Source organism: Pristiophorus japonicus, chromosome 18 (genome assembly GCF_044704955.1).
Source record: "Pristiophorus japonicus isolate sPriJap1 chromosome 18, sPriJap1.hap1, whole genome shotgun sequence".
NCBI lineage: Eukaryota > Metazoa > Chordata > Chondrichthyes > Pristiophoridae > Pristiophorus > Pristiophorus japonicus.
The window spans coordinates 47,914,880-47,920,912 of NC_091994.1; the positions used below are offsets into that span (position 1 = coordinate 47,914,880).

The window sequence follows — 6,033 nt, forward strand, 5'->3', positions numbered from 1 at the left end:
GCCACCTTCTTGAACCGCTGCAATCCTTGTGGTGAAGGTACTCCCACAGTGCTGTTAGGGAGGAAATTCCAGGATTTTGACACAGTGCCGATGAAGGAACAGGGATATATTTCCAAGTCAGTATGGCGTGTGATTGGAGGGTAATGTGGAGGTGATGTTGTTCTCATCTGCCCGTTGCCCTTGTCTTTCTAGGTGGCAGAGGTCGCAGGTTTGGGAAGTGCTGTCGAAGAAGCCCTGATGAGTTGCTGCAGTACATCTTATAGATGGTACATACTGCAGCCTTGGTGTACTGAAGCTAGAAGGAGTGAATGTTTCAGGTGGTGGATGGGGTGCCAATCAAGCAGGCTGCTTTGTCCTGGATAGTGTCAAGCAGGCAAGTGGCTTATATTCCATCATACACCTGATGTGTGCCTTGTAGATGGTAGAAAGGTTTTTGGAAGTCAGGAGGTGAGACACGTGCCACAAAATATCCAGCCTCTTGCTTGCTCTTGTAGTCACAGTATTTATGTGGCTGGTCCAGTTATGTTTTCTGGTCAATGGTGACTGTCCAGGATGTTGATGGTGGGGGATCCGGTGCTTGTCATGCCCATGAATGCCAAGGCGCGGTAATTAGACTCTCACTTGTTGGAGATCAACCATCTTCCTTTGTGCTTGGTATGACTCCAGCCAGTGGAGAGTTTCCCCCTGATTTCCATTAACTTCAATTTTATTCAGGTTCCTTGATGTCACACTCGGTCAAATGCTGCCTTGCTGTCAAGAGCAGTCACTGTCACCTCACCTCTGGAATTCAGCTCATTTGTCCATGTTTGAATCAAAGCTGTAATGAGGTCTGGAGCCGAGTGGTCCTGGCGGAACCGAAACTGAGCATCGGTGAGCATGTTATTGGTGAATAAGTGCTGCTTGATAGCACTGTTGATGATACCTTCCATCACTTTGCTGATTGAGAGTAGACTGATGGGGCGGTAATTGGCCGGATTGAATTTGGCCTGCTTTTTGTGTACAGGATATACCTGGGCACATTATCTGGCAGATGCCAGTGTTGTAGCTGTATTGGGGCAGCTTGGCTAGAGACGTGGCTAGTTCTGGAGCACATCTTCAGCATGACAGCTGGGATGTTGTCGGGGCCCATAGCCTTTGCTGTATCCAGTGCACTCAGCCACTTCCTGATATCATATGGAGTGAATCGAATTGGCTGGATGATAGTGGGGGCCTCAGGAGGAAGCCGATATGAATCATCCACTCGGCACTTATGGCTGAAGATGGTTGCAAACACTTCAGCCTTGTCTTTTGCACTCGCATGCTGGGCTCTGCCATCATTGAGGATGGGGATATTCATGGAGCCTCCTCCTCCCGTTAATTGTTTAATTGTCCACCACCATTCACGACTGAATGTGGCAGTACTGCCGAGCTTTGATCTGATTTGTTGGTTGTGGGATTGCTGAGCTCTGTCTATATCATGTGAACTGGTGAAGCCTAGTGCTTCAGCTTCTTCAGGTCCCTTCAGGCAGGATTTCATTTTGTGTTTCTCCTTCTGACCCAGCACACGATAGATTTTCTGCGAGCTTCTTTTTTCCTCTTGATCTGTTCCTCTTGCTGTTTGTGTTCTTTTCTATGCTGTTTCTGTACTTTGTGTCTGTTGACTGTGCTCAGAGTGGAGAGCAGAGCTGAGATCTTTCTCTAGTGTACTTTTTATAATGGTGACCTGCTGTCTATCCCATGGTGCACTGGCCAGCTGCTGCCATGATAACCATTTATCACTCGGCCGTTCCGCACTGGCTCACTCTCTATCACCGATTGGGGTTTTTGTCACAGACCCCTTGGAAAGTCTAAACAGACTGTAAGGGGTCTGCGGAGCCCAGTTTGAGAACTGTATAATATTAGTTATACATATAGGACTCAGTTTTCCCCAAAGCTTTTTTTTTGGCGTACTTGAAGAGTTACGCCCATTTTCTGGGGGTCTAAGTACGCCAAAAAAAAAAGTTCTAAGTTCTAAGTTTCCCTATTGGATTTCTTCATTTTGGCACAGCCTAACCTGTCCTTTAGTTTTGGGGGTGGAGCCTTGATCTGCGCCAAAAAGATCGGTCTGCCATGGGACACAATGCGAGCTGAGGCTGCAAAGTGAAACATACAGCCAGCTCGCAACACATTAAAACACATTGCATCAATTTAAAAACATATTAAAATATATTGCAGCAACTTACCTGCCGGTCCGCTCTCCCACCAGACATCCCAAAAAATGGCGGCCGGTCTCCCTCTCTCCCTCTCTCTTTCAGAGCAGAACTGGAGTAACTCTCAGCTGGCCAAATTTGCCTAAATGGCCAGAATTGGCGCAGGTGGCAGGTTACACCCCCTTTGGCTGAAAAAAAAACAAAACCTAAAAAAATCATAATTAACTCAGTTACGTTGGTGCAGATTGAATGGGGAAACTGGTTCTTTAACTTGGGCCAAAAAAGCAGCCTACTGCAAAAAAACAGTGTAAATCACTGGGGAAAATTAGCCCATCGTTTGTTATTATCTTTCATTCCCATGTGCAGGAGACTGATGTCCATCAAACTGATGTCCATGAACTGACTCCTCGGGTGGGATACTCCCGATAACCTACTGGCCACCCATATGACCCCAGAATTTACAGTGGCTATTTACAGAAATTGAACTTTGTGCTCTTGAAGGGATTTACACAGTTCCACCTCAGCTGCACAATAATACATACTGTGTTCGTTAATATCACATTTCTCTCATAAAACAGTGTGATCCCTGAGTTACCGTCAAGTCTGCCAGTATTTTCAAGCATAGTTTTAGGCACTTTCTTATAAATAAAACACCGTACTGAACAGAGAGTAGTGGACAAGATACAGAACCTCAATGCAACTTCTGCCCGATGACCTGCTTAATGTGGTACTGAGTCATTATAGACCACCAGCTCCCAGATCTGAACTTGTCAGCTGGGATAGCTGTTGTGGTGTGACAATTGATCTCAATGGCTCTGGGCTAGAGAGGAGTAAAATCAGCCAAGGCTCCAGCTCATTATCCAGTGATCCCAGGTGGAATTTAGATTGTGCAGTCTGAACATGTGTGCTTACTTTGCTAGGCTACCTCAATACCATTCAGACAGCTGTACTGGCAGCACATTCTTCATTAACTTCATCCAGTTTCTGTTCATCTCACAAAATTATTTGAAGAAATGATAAAAGGTTAGATTTTGAGAGTTTTATTCAGCTAAAGTTTATGGGCTCAATTTTCCTCGCTCATTTGCGCAATTTTTTGGCGTATTTATTTTTTTCAAAATTTCCCCTTGTGATCTACGCAGGAGTAACTGACTTAATTACGATTTTTCTAGGCCAGTTCTTTTTCCCTCATGTCCGCGCCGTTTTTTTCAATTGTTCGCAGTTTGGCCAACATTTTTTTCTCTTAGGTCGGCGTATTTGGCCACTTCCAAAAAACCTTCTGGTGAGTTAAGCAAACCAGTGCACATTCACAAATCTGCACTGAAAGACGTCATTGTTTTTAACTCGAAGATTTTGGAGGGAGTCAAGAACACTGTCAAAATCAATAATAAAGTTCTTTTTTTTTTAACCTGTCAATGGAGAAGTGTAAATTTGTTGGATTTCAGAAGTTCTCTCATTTTTAACTCACTCACACGCCACCAGCGAACGTCTTGAAGCAGGGCTGGGGGGTCGTAGCTTTGGCCAGCAGAATCGGGCCAGTGCCTGGACATGGGCTCGGGGCTCAGCTTCAAAGCAAGCTGTGGGGGAGTGGGGGAGGAGGAGGAGGAGGAGGAGAGAGAGAGAGAGAGAGAGCGAGGTACCGATCGGAGGGCTTGGAGCCTGGGGAGGGAGAGAGAGAAGTCACAAGACTCCAATTAGTAAAGGGGGGGCAGGAAGAGAGGAGAAGTCACAAGACCTTTGGGTGTGGTCCATCCATACAGACCTGGAGAGATACAACTGTGAACCTGCTTCTTTCAAAGGTTAAATTTAAGTATCAGGGCAATACTGACAATGCCATACCTTGTGCGAGCCTTCTGCATCATGGTGCTACATAGGAGACAATTGATTTGACTTCATCGCATCAGGAACATCAGAGTCTGTAGGGTGCTGGGCAGGAGGCCTTACCCTCCTTGGGTATTTTGAGACAGGCGTTCGTACCTCCACCTGAGTGATGCAGACTGTGTCAGAAGGCTGCGTTTGCACAAAGAAGTTGTAAGAGATCTGTGAGTTGGTCAAAGCAGACCTGCAGCCTAGAAGCATCAGGAGGGCTGCTTTGTCAGTTGAAGTGAAGGTTACAGCTGCACTTTCATTCTATGCATCTGGATCATTTCAAGCTACAACTGGGGATGTGTGCGCCATCTCTCAACATGCAACACATGTTTCCATTTGGCAGGTCACGGCTGCACTGTACGCGCGTAGGAATGACTTCATAAAGTTCCTCATGACCGCCCAAGCAATCTATGACAGGGCTGTGGGTTTCTCCAGGATTGCTGGCTTCTCAAAGGTACAGGGCTGCATTGATTGTACCCACATCGCCTTTGAAGGATTCCGAGATGTACAGGAACAGAAAAGGCTTCCACTCCATTAATGTGCAGCTCGTGCGTGACGACATGCATCATATCATGTCAGTCGATGCAAGATACCCTGGCAGCACCTATAATGCGTTCATCCTACGCGACAGCGTTACATCTGCTATGTTTCAGCAGCGGCAGTCAGTAGGGCACAGCTGGCTACTGGGAGACAAAGAGTACAGCCTCGCCACCTGGCTCATGACGCTCCTACCCGTAACCTGGACAGAAGCTGACCATCAATACAGCATGTCGCACATTGCGATGTGCAGCATCATTGAGTGGACCATTGGCATATTGAAACAGCGTTTCCGATGCCTGGACCATTCTGGAAGCTACTTGCTGTACTCCCCTGTTTTTTTTTAATTAATTATTATTATCGTAGCCAATCTTTCCAATTCTTTGTCAGATCACAAACGCCAGAGGTCACCTTGCACACATCAAGGATCACCCTGCGCTAATGCTCTTAGCCAAAAGGCCTAGAGCCCAAGCACCGTTCTTGGAAGTACTGCAATACCAGGTTCGTCCCATGGAGGTGGATGGGTCAGCAACCCCACACACCTCCGTGGAGGTGGATGGGTCAATCCACCCCACCCACCTCCTATTTCCAAAAAGCATAGGAGAACCACCTTCCTGATCCAGGGAGAACCACGTTGGGGTCATGGTTACTCCCCTGTCAGGTCAGTTACGCATGATCTTAGCCAAAAGGCCGAGAAGCATCAGATCACTGTTGTGTGCTGCATGCTGCATTACTTAGCCATTATAAGACAGCAGCACCTGGTAGTGGAAGACCCACCTGCGCTGAGAGTGGCTGATGATAATTGTTATGTATGAAGAAAGAGTCAGACTGAATGCTGTGAGCTCAAAGTAAAGTGTGCCCTTAGTCTTTTATTGCAGATCTCCAGAGTGCCTCTCCAACCTGTGAGGCCTCTGTAAATACCTGTGCTTCCAAAGGATTATGGGATCCCTTGGGACTCCAGGGGATGAGCCCTCTGGTGGCTGTACAAAGTATATCCAAGTTTACATATAATAACACTTGCCACCCCCTGCCACCCCCCCCCCCCAAGTTAACAGTGTAACTATTTACAAGTTGAGTTGATCTGGGGCCCTTCTTGCCCTGGTTGATCGTCTCTGGGCAATTGCTGGTATTGGTGAGTTGTCTGTTGGGCCCTTGCTTGGCTGCTGTGTAGCTGGCCTTGCTGGGCTGCCTGGTGTGATGAATCCTGCTGGGCTGCTGTGGATGATGGGTTCTGCTTCGTGGTCAACCGCAGTGTTGGTTGCCACTGGTGTGTGTGTTGGGGGTCAAAGAAGGTAGGGTCCAAAGTGCTCAGGATAGTCCGTAAATCTGGTCCAAGTGTTTCCGGTGAATGAGTCCCTTTGAAAGTTTGATCCTAAACACCCTGCTCCCCTCTTTGGCCACAACTGTGCCGGAAGCCACTTGGGACCTTGTCCATAATTCAATACAAATACAGAATCGTTGA

At 47.1% G+C, this 6,033-nt stretch overlaps 1 non-coding gene across 1 annotated transcript; it reads right to left on the reverse strand.

Moving 5' to 3' along the window:
* Nucleotides 1-5,076: 5,076 nt before the first annotated feature.
* On the reverse strand, nt 5,077-5,273 carry LOC139229518 (U2 spliceosomal RNA). Its single transcript, XR_011587729.1, has one exon. It is a non-coding gene; the product is annotated as a U2 spliceosomal RNA (small nuclear RNA).
* Between the last annotated feature and the right edge of the window lie 760 nt (nt 5,274-6,033).